The sequence below is a fragment of the Anastrepha obliqua genome, chromosome 4 (assembly GCF_027943255.1).
Source record: "Anastrepha obliqua isolate idAnaObli1 chromosome 4, idAnaObli1_1.0, whole genome shotgun sequence".
NCBI classification, from domain to species: domain Eukaryota; kingdom Metazoa; phylum Arthropoda; class Insecta; order Diptera; family Tephritidae; genus Anastrepha; species Anastrepha obliqua.
In genome coordinates, this window is record NC_072895.1 from 97,118,325 (window position 1) to 97,135,156 (window position 16,832).

The 16,832-nt window shown below is 36.1% G+C and overlaps 1 protein-coding gene across 1 annotated transcript in view; it reads right to left on the minus strand.

Moving 5' to 3' along the window:
- LOC129244027 (fatty acid 2-hydroxylase) overlaps nucleotides 1–13,327 on the minus strand; it is a 98,334-nt gene extending 85,007 nt beyond the window's left edge. Inside the window, exon 1 of the mRNA XM_054881609.1 lies at nucleotides 12,471–13,327. The gene's annotated coding sequence lies outside the window, so the exon portion shown is untranslated. The remainder of the gene's footprint in view (nucleotides 1–12,470) is intronic.
- Nucleotides 13,328–16,832: the final 3,505 nt, after the last annotated feature.

Consider the following 16,832-nt stretch of genomic DNA (forward strand, 5'->3'; position numbering starts at 1 on the left):
CAAATTTTACATGGCCCACCCTTTATAAGTAGTTCCTGAAACCATCAATTTAGGCCCAAAGAAATTGAAGTATTAGAACCTGCCCATGCGAGGCAGAGTTGTTATTTCAAATAAAATCGAAAATATACCGCAAAAAACTGATTTCTACTTTGGGTATTTTATTTATAAAAGAAAAATGTATTTTTTCTTTGTCACTCTTTACACGACTATATGGCATGCGATTTTTTGATACGTCATTGGAAAATAAACCCGATTATCTAGCCGTTCAATATTCTTCAAATTCATTTGACGTGTGAAAGTGGGCATACTCGTAGGTGCGTGTGTGCTTACAGTGCGTTGAGCATGAATCATCATCCTTCGTATCTAAGTGGAATATACTGGGACTATATTTAATCACAAACACCTGCGAATGTTTGCACTTTGCGCCAGCTTTCATGTTCATACCCGTTTATCAATGTATAGTAGACGTATTTGTAGAACAGCACATTTGTGTCCAACCCCATCGTTGTTGTAGTTTTTGTTGCTCTTGAGTGAAATTGCATTTTGCAAATTGCAATTAACTGCAAATGGGGGCGCATTAGCCAATTGAATGAAAGGAGCGGGAATTTGACGTCATCGAACGTAAGTATGTCCGGATTTCTAAACAAATAAATGTTTCTATTAAAAATGTTTGCTCTCTTCGAGCTAATTACTCACTTCTGGGTAAAACGACAAATGTATGAAATAATAATTTGCGAAATTCTTCGATGGCAACGCTGCAAGAAATTTGCTTTGAGAAAAAAAAAAAAATGTGAAAAAGAAAAATTGAATTTTTGGAGTTGTGTAAAATTCCTGCAGGTGCGCCATTTTCAGCGGTACTCACTGTATATATTTCGATGATGTAAACACGATGTAACTTCAAAGCTTATCGGCAACAAATGCTCGAAATATCAAAAACAATTAAGCATTATTTTCACACCTATTGGCGAAAACTTCAAGATCGTTACAATTAAAATTGCAAATTTTTTTGTTTGGCTTTTCTTCGCATACTTTTGTCAAAAATAAAAATAAAATAAAATTGTTATATAGTATTAAAAATAATAAAGCTTTCCAAAATCGCTAAAAAACCATATTGCGTAATAGCTGCTTACTTTTGTACCTATACATACCTACACATATGAACGTACTTAAGTAATACTAAGGCATTGAGTCCCGGACCACTTTAAGATATCGGGATTTCGTAGTTTCAAAATGGCAATGCAGGATAGCCGAATGACATTTCGTAGACATACCTATTGTAATATACCATTTTGCATAGTTATAATCGCTCAATAATTTTACCTATATTTGTTATTGTGTTTTAGAGAAAATATTTTTCATGCACTACTTGGACAAGTGTGTTAAGGGGGGGGTAGGGTCACAAAATCGAAATTTTTTTTCTTCACTCATCTTATAGTAAATCATTTCAAGAATGTTGTGTCAAAATTTTAAGTGGATCGGAGCAGAACTCTCAAAGTTATAGCCTTTGTAGGCACTCTACCTCGAATGCGGAGCATCGATAATTTCTCAGAGTCATTTTTTCAAACGCGTTTTTCCCAAAACGACTTCTTAAAAGTCGGTGCCAATCACAACTCCGAAACTATTCAACCGATTCTTTTCAAATTTGGCACACGTTTTCTAAATCAAAAATACCTCCCCCCCCCTCCCCCCCACTGTTTTTTTTTATTTTTTTTTTTTTAAGGTTGTTTTTCACTTACAAATATGGAGAAATTTTTCGCCAAAAATGCTCGTTTTACGTTTTTTTGCCACCAAAACTACAAAAATGAAAAAAAAAATTTTATTAATGTAGGGGGGAGCATTACGTCATACTTTAACTGAAAAATTCGACTTTTTTAGTTTCAGATGATTCTACGACGAATGCCGATTGGCACCGCAGAGCACCTCTCGAAAAACATATCTCCAAAAAAACTCTGTCATGGGCTTATTTGTCAATATTTTATTATTAATATTTTTTAAAAACTTATTGAAAAAATGTACAATAACATGCAACTGATTTTATTAAAGTATCTTAAGCCATATTTCTGTAAAAAATTCAAAAAAAAAGGTTTTTTTTAGCGCTAAACCCTACCCCCCCCTTAAGAGAAACAAGTTCACATAAGAAGCACCATCATTTGTGTTAGGGAAGAAGAGAGTAGACAATTATAACTGTTGCAAATTTATAAATTCACTTTGGGGATTCTCTAAAAATATTTTTTATTTGCTCTCTCTAGTAATGTATGGTATTTCCATTATTTTCAATAACTTCAAAGACTGTGTTCGACATTGAATCAAAAAAGTTTTGCACTAGTTACGTGCTTAGGCACGTAAATAATGGCATCTCTCAACTGTGCTCGCATCAATTCGCCGCACACGTTTTCCATCAAGAATGATAGAAAGAAGATTGCGCCCATCAAGAGTGCGTGACGTCACGTTTGCCGAGTTGTGCAGTGTTGCCAACCATTTGCTCTTCACAATAAATTTAATGCTTTTTTATACCCAAAATGCAAAAATTTTTAAGTTTCGTGTTTGTTTCTTTTTTTTAATTTAAAGCTACCGAAACTTTAAGTTAAAAAACAAACTATATTATTAAACAAAAAAAGGTTAAAAAAGGTCACTCTGAAAAGATTTGAGTGCTAATGAAAATTTTTTTTACTCTTATAAAATTTGATAATTTGAAAGTGCAAATTTAATTTTTGGCTCCATTTTAGGTTATGCAAGAATATTAAATCTTCTTCTCTCAACTCTTCTTAAGATTGAAAACCTTCTTACACGTTTTAAAAAGCGTTTGAACTTACTGAATGCGAATCAAAACCATAGAGGTGTTATCGTTTCTTCCAGACATAGGACATTACGAGTTGTATTCATTGTAAAAATAAACCACAAAATACCAGAAAATACTAAAGAAACCATACTGACATTTTTACAAAAAGAGTACCTTATCTAGTTACATAACCTCAAATATAGCAAATAAGTCGTTCCCTTAACAAAAGAGTCTCGCTTAACAAAAAAAACTCATAAATTAAATTGTACATAAGCATAACACATTTATGTAAAAACACGCATATTCTAAAGACAATTTGTCACGCATACAAAGTTTTTTAAGTGATTCAATAAAAATTTGGTGTTTTATTTTCTTTGAATGGGCATTTTAGTGCGTTTTTATATCCAAAGCTAGGCAACACTGCAGTAGCGAGAGAGAGATTTGACTGCCGAAAGCAGAAGAACACCAACAACACCTGCAATCGCGGGCAATGCCACCAGATGTTAAAAAAAAGTAAAGCTAAATAAAACTGAGTGAATTATTTAAATAATTATTAAAAAATGTATATTTTACAAAATTATAAACATTACATTTTAATTAGAACAGCTAGAAAAATATCATGAAAAAAGAACTAAAACTCCGAGACTGAATAACAAAGAAAAAAATGATAAATCTGGCCATACTGGAGCTAAAATCCCGTAACTCGTTGACAAATTCGCTGAGAGTAAAGTAACGGGACTACGATAGGCGCCATCTCATTATTCTTTCCACCATGCACTTTGGGGATTCTCTCAAAACATCTTTTAATTGCTCTCTCCAGTAATGTATGGTAGAGACCACAACTGTTGCCAATTTATAAACCCACTTTGGGATTCTCTCAAAATATCTTTTATTTGCTCTCTCTAGTAATGTATGGTATTTCCATTATTTTCAGCAACTTCAAAGATTGTGTTCGGCATTAAATCAAACAACTTTTGCACTAGTTACGTGCTTAGGCACGTGAATAATGGCATCTCTCAACTGTGCTCGCATTAATTCACGGCACACGTTCTCCATGACATTGAGATCTGGAGAAATTGATGGCCACTCACGAAAGGGGTTTCATTGTTTAGCAAACCAACTCAAAATGCGATGAGATGAATGGCAGGCCGCCTGGAAAACAATTGCTGTAAAACAATATTTTCGCCAGAATGCACTTCGAGAAATGATAGCAATAAGTTTATGCTCTCTTCGGAATTCATGCGTGTTGATGCCAGCTCACAGCTCACAACACCATCACAGATCGAAAGCCAAAATTTATTTTTGAAAAATGTTTCGGCTCTAAACGCAAATCTCCCTAATACTTACTACATACATCTGGCCCATTTAAGTTAAATTTCTTTTCATCAGAAAAGATAAGTTTAAACAAAAGTTGGTAAATTTTGGAAATTTGGCCCTAAACGCAAATCTTCCCAATACTTACTAAATCCATTTGGACCTCTTGAGTTAATTTTTTTTTTCATCAGGAAAGATAAACTTAAAAAAAGTTGATAAAATTCGGATAACTTATACTCGTATGTACATTTTCGAAGAGTTGTTTTATTTTATTCATTTTAAAGTACCAGATTCAAATTACGATCCATATTATAATGAGAGAAGGTTTACGGGGGAGAAATGTCAGGTGCAAAACGCGAATTTCTCTGTTAAAACATACCGATTTTCTTGTCATCACTGCCGTAACATCAGCTGTGATACCGTAGTTTAACAACGCGATTTTCATTTTACCGCTAATTTGCTCCAATTGCATGTGCGAATACAGCGATTCGATTTGCGTGATGCCATTTTGATTTGAGAGGTTAGGGTGAGTGAAAAATACCATTTTGAAAATGAAATGTTAGGACAGTCCACTTGAGAAAACGGGAAATTTGACAGATATTAAAACACTTTTAGTAAAAGGTGGAGATGTTGGGTTAGGGTGGAATTATATGGAATTATAAATTAATCATGAGTATGGATCACGTCATGTGATTTGAAGTAATTTTCACAAGCTGAAAGGCTTTTTTGTTACCTACCTTAATTGAGTAATTTTATTTCATGAAAATAAAAAAATAAATTTAAAAATTTCAGTACCTTAAATGTCACAATTCAATTTTAATATAAAAAATTTAACAGAAATTTTTAATTTATTTTATATTATATATTTATATATACAGTGAAACCTCCCACAAGCGGACACTCACGGTTCCACAATTTTCGTCCGCTTATGGGGAGTGTCCGCTTATGGGGGTTGAAAAAAAACTCTAGGTTAAAATTACTATCCCACCTCTTTAAATAATTTTTTATGTTCTTTTATGGTACGTTCAGTTTTTTTTCATATTTATTGAAAAATATATAATATATGTATGTATTTACATTTTTATATTGGAAATAGGGGTGGGACTATTTTCGAATAATATTCGAATAAACATTATTCGAATAAAACGAATAATACTATTCGTTTCAAATAATTCGAGTAGTTCATTATTCGAATACCTTACTATTCGAATACCTCACTATTCGAATAGTTTACTATTCGAATACTTTACTATTCGAATAGTTTACTATTCGAATACTTTACTATTCGAATACCTCACTATATATTCATTTACATCAGGGAGAAAATGCTTTTAAAAATATAAAAATTACATTGGCCCTTCTCATGGTGCATGCACTTGTACATAAACCGATTAGTAGTCCGCTAATCTAAATAAATATTTACCAAAAATATTCGAATAGTGAAGTATTCGAATAGTGATGTATTCGAATAGTAAGGTATTCGAATAGTGAGGTATTCGAATAGTGAGGTATTCGAATAGCATTATTCGAATAAACGAATAAAAAATTCGAATAAATATTATTCGAATTACGAATACCTCTCGAATAAAAGATTTTATTATTCGAATAATTTTTATTCGAATAGTCCCAACCCTAATTGGGAACAATGAGTATATTTACACATTTGAATATACATATTTGATTGAACATATTTATATTTTAGGCTTCAAAAATTCATATACCGTAGTCTGTCGTAGATTTTCCTGTTTATGTTTCAGAGAAAGGTTTTGAAGATGACATTCTAAAGTCTTGGCGTATTGGAATCCAGTAATATCGTCTCTTAAAAATTGTTTAATGCGACGCAGTTGTTCTAATGCTTCAGGATATGACCTGATCTGACATTCATCCTGGACACATACATGATTTGAGTCTTCGCTTTCTCCGTCAGATAATTCCTCAGTATTAATTTCGTCAATGACAACGTCAATATTATTGTCTTCTGTATTAACAATTTCGTCGATTAACAAAAACTCTTCTGCATACTGACCTTGCTGATTTTCATTTAAAATCTTTATCAAAGCCGCTAGTGTCGATATGGGAATATCATCCTCTGCCTCGAAGTCAGAACAGCGGCTTTCGAAAAACAATTCTTAATTGTTTCTGCCGTTACGTTATCCCATGAAGATTTAATAAAAAAAACAGCCTCCAAAATGTCAAAAGTTTTTGAAAGTCTGTCCATTGGAATGTCTCCTAATTTTGTCAAAATATGTTTGATTATATGGCATCTGTAATGACACTTAAAATTTTGTATTATACCCTGATCAAGGGGCTGACAAACGGATGTTGTATTAGCAGGTAAAAAGATCAACTTTATGTTATCTAGTTTAATATCTCGAGGGTGAGTTGTATCATTGTCCAAAAATAATAACATTTTTCTCTTCTGGCAGCCCATTTTTTTATCAAGCATTTCTAGCCACTCACACATAATTTCACGAGACATCCAAGCTTTCCGGTTTGACTTCCATTCCACTGGCAAACTTCCTATATTGCCTCTTTTAAAGGGGCGTGGGCATGCTGCTTTTCCGATAACCAATGGCTTTTCTTTATCTCCAACCATATTGGCACACAATCCTCGAAATTAACCTCGGAAGATCCCCCACATATTCTTTTGAAAGTCACATTATGATACCTACGCCATTTATCCAACCATCCATTTGACGCAGAAAAATTTTGAATACCTAATCGGCCAACGATTTCTTTTGCTTTTCCTTTATAATAATACCCGATATTGGTATATTTTGGCTTCTGGCCTTAACGAACTATTCGAAACTCAAATGGTCAATTTTTGAGCCATCCGTGTTTAAGAACTTTTTCTTTTTGTTGACGTTATCACCGCCCATCCATATTCTTTTAATATCTTTTATTTCAACTATTGTCTATCTACTATCTTTGTTGTCCGTGGATTAGAGTATCGCGTCCGCTTATGAGAGGTTTTTATTGTTTTCTTTACACATTTGTTCAGAGTTATATTTTGCTTGTCCGTTACCGAGAGGTCCGCGTCCTCTTTCGAGAGGTGATTAGAACAAAAAAAAATGTGAAAAAGTGTCCGCGTCCGGTTATTAGAGTGTCCGGTGATTAGAGTGGAATTCGTTCTAAAAACACAACTTAAAGCTTGGTTCCTCAGTTTTTGTCCGGTTATGGGAAGTGTCCGCTTATTGGAGGTGTCCGCAAGGGGAGGTTTCACTGTATATGCGAATAACGAAATCATGTATTCTCAATTATTCGGGACCGGAGTTCCGAATTTCGGGATCGGAGCATGATGTGCTTGATGTGCTACACAAATATCAAAATCTTTCTTTCAACTTGGTTACACAAATCACGTCGATTAAATCTTGTATCACCTTATTGGCTTTATTCAAAATAAGGAGCTCGCATTCGCCAAAAAATTGCTTTGCATGGCATAGTTTGCCATATGTGATTTGGCATATATACTCGCACAAGAGAGACACATTTTTTTGGGGAAGTATCCACTTCCAAGTTCAAGTCGAGTGAACTCAGGAATTCACAGAAAATGGAAAGTATTTCTATAGAAAATTGGCTTCTAATAACAAAATGAGTCATTTGCATACATCGCAAATATTCACACATACATACATACTTGAAGATAAATACAAGCGTATGAACATACAAATGTATTTGAGTATGCTGCTTATTAGAACAATCGCAGTACACAACAATCGATTTATTTATTCAAAATTTTAATTGCATTTTTGTGCTCATTCGCATTTCTGGGACAAGATGAGTGATTTAATATTAGAGTGGAATTCATTTGTAAAAGATATGCTTGGAATGTTTTCAGAGGAAAATGTAGATAATAATTTACTATACACATACATTACAAGTATACATCAATGGGAAAAATTTAAAATAAGAAAAAAATACAGAAGCGTATTTTGTAAAAAAGTTACATACCGACAAAAAAACAAAACGTATACACAAATAAGTTTTAATTACACTCGCGAGTAGAAATAAAATGTTTAATGTTTTAAAATAAATATTTGACTCAGTTCAATCTCCGGTAGAAAAAAAGGAGTTCCGAGATTTATTGGTTGAAAAAAAGCGTCATTTAAAACCAAAACTACAAAATTACCCTGAAAAATTAGTTAGAAAAATAATAATATTTTTATATTAGGTGCGCAACTAAGTTCCCGTTGTTTGTCAATAGATGCCGCCAGCAGTGTGTGCTAGTCGATTCTAACATAACATAACCTAAACGTCATAAACCAAGCTTAGCCATATGGTAAAAAAACTGCTTCGACACATTAGTGATTTTGTTTTGGTATCATACACTTTTGGCTTTGTGAAAATGTCTGATTTTGTGCCGAATAATCGTCATTTGCGGGAAGTGTTGATTTTCCTTGTTCATTCGAAAAAACGGCTAACGCATCGAGAGCTACATAAAGTTTATGGATATGCTGCTTTAGGTGAATCAACGTGCCAAGATTGGTTCCGTCGTTTCAAAGACGGTGATTTTAATGCTGACGACCGTCCGCGTGAAGGAAGGCCAAAAACCTTCGAAGACGCTGAATTGGAGGCATTTCTCAATGAGGATCCGTGTCAAACGCAAAAAGAGCTTGCTTCAGTATTAGGAGTTACCCGCCAATCCATTTCCAAGCAATTGCATGCTTTTGGAATGATTCAGAAACACGGGACTTGGGTTCCTTATGAGTAAAAACCAAGGGATGTTGAACGTCGTTTTTTCGCCTGTGAACAACTGCTCCAGCGGCAAAAAAGGAAGAGTTTTTTTCATCGCATCGTGACGGGTGATGAAAAATGGATTCATTATACAATTCAAAGAAAAGAAAGTCATGGGGACTGCCCGGTCATGCTTCTACGTCGTCGCCTCCGTCGAATATTCACGCTGCGAACCATAGCATAACCATGTATTTGGTGGGACCAAGTTAGTGTTATTTATTATGAACTGTTAAAACCAAGCGAAACCATCACTGAGGATCGGTATCGACTTCAATTGATGCGACTGAGCCGAGTACCGCGCGAGAAGCGGCCACAATACGCGGAGAGGCATGAAAAAGTGATTCTAAAGCATGACAACCCTCGTCCTCACGTTGCCAAACCCGTTAAAACCTACCTGGAAATACTGGTAGGATTTCCCATACCCCACCCGCCATATGCTCCAGACATTACGCCGTCCGATTATCACTTGTTCCGATCGATGAAACATGGTCTAACTCACCAGCAGTTCCATTCATATGAAGACATCAATAAATGGCTTGATCCGTGGATAGCCTCAAAACATGAACAGTTTTACCTCGTTGGTATACGATGTCTACCAGAAAGATGGTAAAAAGTAGTAGCCAGCGAGGGGCAATACTTTCAATGATTCACTTGTAACCATTTTTTCAGAATAAAGTTGTCACTCATTCTGCCACTCCCATCTGCAGCCATCAAAGCCACGGTTAGCAAACGGGTTACGGCAACCCACATGCGAGCTTTGCGAGCTGCACTTGCGAGAGAAGCTGAAGATGGGCAAAACTGATGTTACCTGTCATGTCCGATCGACTGTCGCAGATCCTCCTGTCATTACGCAGAAGGAACTGTAGGCAGCTGGTTGGACTGATGGCGGGCTACTTTCTATGGGCAAAGCACATGGAAAGGGTATGCATCTCAGACAGTGCACTTTGCCCAGCATGTGGAGAGGAGAATGAAACGACGGACTACTTTATGTGCGTCTGCCCAGCCTTCGCTCGAATCAGGCTTGAGGTCTTTGTCACTGATGTGTTAAGAAGCGACCACCTTGGCTCATTGGCACCACAACATCTACTCAGATTTCTTCGGAGGTGGGGTAGATTTCAAGAAAATTAAAAAGAGGACCAGAGTGCAGTACAAGGGCCTTAATGTTGCCTGAGTGCTGTACTTGCTAGTTGTCCCGACAAAAACAAAAAAAAACCGTAGAGTTTAAGAACCATAGCAAATGAAAGAAAGGGTAAATTTCCAGTTTTGTTCGACAATCAAAGTTTTTCCGGAGGTTCTATTCTAATTCCACATAAGACGAAGTCATAATCGATGACCTAGCATTGCTTCAACAATTATGGGAAGGAACTTTGAGCTAAGCGGCCGATGTGTTTTTCGTGTGTACCTGCCGACATTGGCCTAACCACACACTACTCAAAACCACAGTGGTCTACATATTTCAATGCTAATGTATGATCGGTACCTATTGTTAGAGCGGTGTGGGCAAATTAACTCGTTAGTCAGGTACGATGCTCATCTAACACCTGCAGACTCTAAAATTGTTATTTTACTTTATATTATATTAATTACTAAGTTTACTATATTCCTGCAATCAATTGGTGCCGGACTAGTCTTCTCTTGATGTTTGCAATTGGTCGCTGTTAGCACAAGAATGAAAAGACTGGCGGTCCTCTTTGGTTGAACTAAGTCTAGTTCTCCTTGACAGTTACGAGACAAATTAAGAATAATAGGTTAAAGCCCAAAGAGTAAAGGAATTTTTTGGTCAGTGATGACTAAGAGTTACAGTAAGGGAAATACTATATATGAGCTAATACCAGTTATCTTCAATTCTCCCACTTTGAGAATTGTGAATTGCAGACATTTAGGCATTCAAACACCGGGTAATCAAAATTCATTCAGCAAATTCAGGCATTCAGCATATTCCGGCCTTAACGCTCTTTCAATCAGACGGCAACGAATTATTATATGAGCGATGAGTGCGTTGATTTTTTCTCACGACGATGATACCGCTACTTTGCTCTCGGCGAATTCGACACAATCTCACATCCCTAATGGCATCAGCAAATCAGCTGGAGAACCGGTTAACGGTCTAATGTTGGCCACACCTTCTGAACTCTCTATACCGTGAAAAGTGGTCATGAAATCATAGCTGTAGATGAGATCTAGATCGATGCTTATGGTTCCAAAGGTGATCAAAGGCCGAAAAAATGGTGCCAGAGTTACTTAAAAATTAAAATTAAATTAAATATTTTCTAGGTTTATTGTAGTGTGGCACACTATGAATACTTTACAAGGAATATTTTGCGACCATTTGGTAGACAATTGGACAAATATGTATAGTTTCACAACCACTACGTTCGCTTGACTCGCATGTTCGCTATTAAATAAATAAAAAAATCCGCATCAAGTACAACGTTTCGAGTCCATAAAGGAGATTCCAGTAAAATCTCGCGGCAAATAAATCGCTGTGCGAGTTCAATATCATTTCCGAAATTTTCTGCACAGTAGCGAATACAGAGCGTACCACCTAGAAAAAGTCCCCTTCTTTCAAGGAGAAATGTGAGTAAAAGGTGAATTATGTATGCTAAAGCATACGTTAGCAATCCAAATGAATTTTGGAGCAACGTTATTTTCACCGACGAGTCGAAATTTAACATATTTGGGTCGAATGGCCGCAGTTTTGTCTGGAGAAGGGAAGGTACAGCGCTCAATTCGTCTAATGTGGTTGATAATGTGAAACACGGTGACGGACGTGTTATGATTTGGGGAGCAATGAGGAAAATGGAGTAGGCTCGTTGAAGGCACAGTAAGTAAAATAAATTATCTAGAAATATTGAAGGAGCACATTCCCAAAGCTGTCCAAAAATTACAGTTACCAGCAACGTTCACTTTGATCCACGACAACGACCCAAAGCATACTGCGCTGATTGTAGGGGAATAGTTAGTTGCTTTACAATGTTAAAATAGTATTGCCACAACCTCCTCAGAGCCCAGATATCAATCCCATTGCGCACGTTTGGCCCCATATTGGAAGATAATTGCGCAAGCGGGAGATTATTGGTAAAAATTACATAAAATCAGCCTTTGAAGTGATATCGGCACATATTCCAAGAGATGTCACCAAAACTGAACTCCGAGCAACGACGTCTAAAAGCATTAATTAGTGCAAAAGAATACTGCACAAAATAGTAGTTCATCAATTTTCCTTTATTTTCATTTCTAGCCCACTTTATGTTTGAGTTGTAAAATTAAGTTATTGTTTTGTTTACTGGAAAACTTCCAAATAATTTAAATATTACATTATCTTCGTTTTTTATAATAAAATACTGAATTGAATACTTTATATTGGTTTTTGCCTTTTGAAAATTTGTTGAACCATTCTCAAGTTATAAGGGATTGAAGTTAGAACGAACAAGAGTCACAGTTTATTTTTGGTTCACCGTATATGAAGAACAGAAGGAACGTGAACTAGTTCTGGGTCTAAGCTCGCTCGTGTTCCACCAGTTCAATACCAGCGGATTGCTACACGGCATTGTTACACGGATAACAGATTATCTTAAAATAATAATTCTATTAACTCATCAACTACTTAATATAATTAACCACATATTAGATGCTTACTCACCTGGTAATTAGTCAATATAGGGGTAACAAACAGTCTGAGTACACTTGGATGTTATTAATGTCTAGAGTGGTAATTTCGAATAATCAAGCGATACGAGTATGAGTATACATTTTGTTGGGTAACCTCTCAGTTATCATGATATCTCTCGATCTTTATGGTTGACTTTTCGAAACACATCACTCATAAAAACCAAACAAAAACAAAACTACCATCACAAACAAACAACAATGATTAAATTGCTTTTTATCGCATCAAATAAACATGTAGACTGCTTCACACAAGCAATTATAATAACGGATTTTTTAGTGCTTAGCTACATTTTCTAAACATTACTTGCATGTTCTCTCACTGAGCGTAGTTTTTTTTTATCATTATTATTTGACTGCATTTTTTATTAATTTGGTTATTTTGTTTCTTTTTTCAATTCTACCAATTTTTAGCATTTTTATTATGTTTGTGGTTTATATTTAGAAGCCACATTTTAGTGGTTTCCAGGTACGACTTGTCTAACTCGTTAGATGAAAGCTGTTATTTTTTCTCTCATTATTTCACATTGTTTCACTTTTATAATTATTTTTATTAAGCTCCAGTGAAACCTTACTTTACTCTAACACCGCCGCTAAATCTTCTCAATTTACCAACAATTGGCCTACTAATCAAATCGAACAACTCTTTATGGCACAGTAATTACAAACAATTCGTCTACTCCTCAATTGTGTCAATATGTAGCTGTGACTGCAGCGGCGGTGGCGATGTCGGCTGCGACCAGCTGATGTGACAACCGCAAATGTTCAAGGAACACTACTAAGATTTCGCTGGTGGTGTAAATGCGCGACTCCCGACTTATGGCTTCCGACTTTGCGACTTTGCGCTGCTGATGAAACCGTGACGACTGCGTATCCAAGTGGCTCTACTCAAAAGTGTGTGATGCTATTGTTGGCGATTGCCCGGCTCACGACGCGCCCATCTCACAGTTGGGCTACTGTTACATTCACCACTCCCAGCCAGCCAGTCAGCCACCTACTCTCGCATTCATACTTACATACATGCATACATATTTATGAATGTATTAAAGAAAGAAAAAAATATCGCTATTACGTCAACCGTTTCACATATCAGCGGCATTTTTAAAACAAATTACAACAACAAAATAAACAATAGCATTTAGGTAAGAACACAGAAATAGTCGATGTGTTGAACGGATGTGATACTCCTTATGGTTGATGAGAATCGCGTATACTCGTAAAAGTGGAGGAGAGAGCGAGCTAAAGAAAAAAGTAAATAAGATAATAATTATGAAGCGTCCGGCAGGAGTTTTACCTCTCGCCTCTTTTTTGTTTTTGTTGATTTTGTGTAATTTTTTGTTTCTTTCCTACACTCACATGTGCATATGTATGTATGCGCATTCTTGGCGGTTGATGGCATAAAAGGAAGTCCAGACGGTCGCCTGCGAATATGAATGCTGGCAGTTGTTTCTCTGATATTGGCAATTTACATACTCCTATGTTTTAAAATTATTTCTCCATTCTTTATTTTATTCAAATATCTCAAAGCAAACAAAAAATCAGTTATAATATTCAATATATATATAGCGAATGTTGGTGTAATGTAACCACATTGCATAGATATAACTTTCAATTACCATTGTCAAGAAGCCAATCAATCACTCAGAGCCAATTCTCCGAAAAATTTTAAACTATAAATAGTATTCCTCAGGTTCGAAATTATGACAAAAATTTTTTATTAATTAATTAATATTAATCAATAATCAATCTTGTTGCTGCTCCATAAGTATTCGGCATTATATATATAATGGCAATGACTAATCCATTGGGTAAAATCGAATTCGGAAAGGTCTTTCTAAAAATCACAATTGCATTGCTTCTGTAAAGAGAAAGTTTAATCAGCGCGTATCAAGAGTACCACTACGAGAGGTGATCACTCTCTGTAACTTAGCTACCTAGAAGAGGAGAAATTTGGAAGAGCGGAAATTTGCTATTGCTTGCCGAGAAGCGATCGTCATCGGGGCCAACCGGTGAATTATATTCATCGACGATGCTCAGGTTCACTTCAGTAGACTTTTATGGCCAGACGTTTTTGACTTTGGACGTGAATTTAACATATTTCTATTATAGCTGACGACGTGAGCTTCCAGGTATCTTCCTAAAATTTAATTTTTTATCGTTTTATGGATATTAGCTTTTAAAAAGGACCCTCAAACAGGAAGAAAAAAGGCCAGAGCCGGGTGCCCAACCGAAGGTTTTAATTAAGTGTCCCACGGAGGGTTGATTGCGCTCAAATTTTGTAAAAACCTGAAATCAAAAATTATTTAAAACTATGCAGCCATCAACCTTTTCCTCTAAATTTTAATTGCACAAGTGCTATTCTTCTCGTGATCCTGCTCGAGCACAATAGCGAATGCCAGCAGTTTTCGAAGCAACAAAAAGTAAAATTCTAGTGTGGCAAGTATGTTTTCGATTTCACATGGGTTGAGTGATAAAACTTCTTTTGTATTCGTAGCGCATGCCCATTCGTAGATTTTCTATGATAGATTCAACCATTGAGTAGGTAATCACATAGAATCACAACCTCAAACAAATATTATTTTGATGTGTGCCTTATTGTTTACCTACTCAATGATGCAACTGAAGGTCTCGTTTGCTTGTACTTTACAATATGCCCTAATACAAAAAAAAACATATTTTTGTACATATATTTTTATTTTTAAAGGAAGTTTATTTTTGGACTACCCTTTATACGAGTATATGTTTTACAATGACGAGATTCCTCTCAAACAATAAAAAGCGGAAACTGGTCACAATTTACAGTACATTTTTCATGCTTGAATCACATTTTTTATAAACATATGCACAAACGTATGTATGTTTATACGAACAGACCTTTCAGTGAAGAGCCAAATTACTCAGCAAATATTCTTGTTCTTCAACTGGTACTCGTATGTGATGGAAGTAGTCATACTAGCTCGATAGTGACTATAGGGGGGTAAACAAATAGTTTTCAAATAATATAAATACTAATGCTTTATGTTGAGAATTAGATGAATTTAAATGTTGATGGAGTCAATAGTACAGACTGTGTCAGAAGAAAAGAACCGGCTTTTCTTATAACTTCAAGATATATTTCGTTCTGCTTTCTGCTGCATAATAGTCCCACTCAAGGGCTACGACGCCAGTGCTAACTCAGGTTAGTGTCGTTCGAAACTTTTCTGTAAACGCAACCAAATGAGTGAGAAGTGCGCGAAACGTTTCGAGGCGGTATTTTTATGCACGCATTCGAAAGGGCCGAAATTATCTAACGCCGCGGCTGCAAAATTAATTAGAAATTCCAAAAAACTTGTTGTGATGTGGAATCAGCGGTATAAGGTTTACAAAAATGTTGATGACTTTTACGAGCGCGGCTTGACGACAAAAAAGCAGGATAAAGTGATCGTCCAACTTTTTAAGCGGGGCCCTTCCTTGTGACCACGCCAATCACGCACAATTCTTGCTAAAAACGGAATAGATGTGAGTATGAACACCATCGAACGTCGCCTGAAGGAGGCGAACATATCCTACCGTCAAACATCACCAAAACCACTGCTCTCAGAAAAACACATTGAGAAACAACAAACCAAGAAAATGGCGTCACAGTATTAGACCGGCTTTCCCAGTCCCCAGACGCCAACCCCTATGAAAACGCATTTTGCCGGAAAGCCAGTCCATGATTTAAAGCAACTCGTGCGTCAAGTTCGCAAAACCTACTCCTGTTTGTCGACGAGCTACGCACAAAAGCTGGTTCAAAGCATGACCAAGATGCCAGGCTATACTCGATAACGATGAAAACTTCACGGCTTATTGAGTAATTGCGACTCGTAGTTTTGTACACACTTTCATGTAAAAAAATTTTAAATATATATATTTTCTGCTTCATGAATAATCGAATTTATTTTTATTTTTGTTTTTATTTTTATTTTTTTTTTTTACGATGAGGAAGTGGTTTGGTTTGAGCACTAGACTCAACGTCCGTTACTGTTCTGATGCAATACGTCAAAAGTAGCGTCTGCTTTTTTCCACCCACTGTTTGGGTCTTTTGATAAGAGAGCCACCCCTGTCAGATCAGTACCTGACCTTTAGAGTTTGATGCCTTAATAGCTCCGAAAACCGTATTATTTTCTTGTCATTCGCGTCTTCGCCTTGCCTATTCGCTGTATGGAAGTTGCTTAACTAGTTCCGCAGCCGCATGCTGTACGTCATTCCATGTGCCGTTGCTCTTCAGCATCAGTGACACTAAATTCTCGGCGAGATTATCTTCTAGTCTTTTCCTAAGTCTTCTGAAACGGCTCGCGTTGCTCGCAGTATGGAG